The 1032-nt window shown below is 41.0% G+C and overlaps 1 non-coding gene across 1 annotated transcript; it reads right to left on the bottom strand.

Moving 5' to 3' along the window:
• Positions 1-713: 713 nt before the first annotated feature.
• LOC148579508 (small nucleolar RNA R71) lies at positions 714-821 on the bottom strand. Its single transcript, XR_015895709.1, has one exon. It is a non-coding gene; the product is annotated as a small nucleolar RNA R71 (small nucleolar RNA).
• Between the last annotated feature and the right edge of the window lie 211 nt (positions 822-1032).

The raw sequence follows: 1032 nt of genomic DNA, 5'->3' as shown, positions 1-1032 counted from the left end.
TCATTTACTAACATCTCTTCCTCACTCACCAAAAATCTGAACCCCCTCTCTCTCTCTGAGTTCAGATTTTCTCTTCTTCTTTTCTTCTACTCTTCTTTTCTTCCACTCACCTAAGGGAACCTCTATACTTGGGCAAAAAGGATCCCTATTATTATTATTTTTTTGTCCCTCTTTTTCATATGAGCAGGAGCAAGGACAAGAATATTCTTGTTGAAGCAGATCCAGAACCTGAAAGAACTCTGAAGAGGAAACTAAGAGAAGCTAAATTACAACAATCCAGAGATAACCTTACAGAAAATTTTGAACAGGAAGAGGAGATGGCAGCCGAAAATAATAATAATGCAAGGAGGATGCTTGGTGACTTTACTGCACCTAATTCCAATTTACATGGAAGAAGCATCTCCATCCCTACCATTGGAGCAAACAATTTTGAGCTTAAACCTCAATTAGTTTCTCTGATGCAGCAGAACTGCAAGTTCCATGGACTTCCATCCGAAGATCCTTTTCAGTTCTTGACTGAATTCTTGCAGATCTGTGATATTGTTAAGACTAATGGAGTGGATCCTGAAGTCTACAGGCTCATGCTTTTCCCGTTTGCTGTAAGAGACAGAGCTAGAGTGTGGTTGGACTCTCAACCCAAAGATAGCCTGAACTCTTGGGATAAGCTGGTCACGGCTTTCTTAGCCAAGTTCTTTCCTCCTCAAAAGCTGAGTAAGCTTAGAGTGGATGTTCAAACCTTCAGACAGAAGGAAGGTGAATCCCTCTATGAAGCTTGGGAGAGATACAAGCAACTGACCAAAAAGTGTCCTTCTGACATGCTTTTAGAATGGACCATCCTGGATATATTCTATGATGGTCTGTCTGAATTAGCTAAGATGTCATTGGATACTTCTGCAGGTGGATCCATTCACCTCAAGAAAACGCCTGCAGAAGCTTAAGAACTCATTGACATGGTTGCTAATAACCAGTTCATGTACACTTCTGAGAGGAATCCTGTGAGTAATGGGATGCCTTAGAAAAAGGGAGTTCTTG

This window comes from Arachis ipaensis, chromosome B10 (assembly GCF_059453495.1).
Source record: "Arachis ipaensis isolate K30076 ecotype BB chromosome B10, ASM5945349v1, whole genome shotgun sequence".
Classification (NCBI taxonomy): domain Eukaryota; kingdom Viridiplantae; phylum Streptophyta; class Magnoliopsida; order Fabales; family Fabaceae; genus Arachis; species Arachis ipaensis.
Note: the sequence above shows the minus strand (reverse complement) of the source record. Positions and strands in the feature narration are given on the sequence as shown.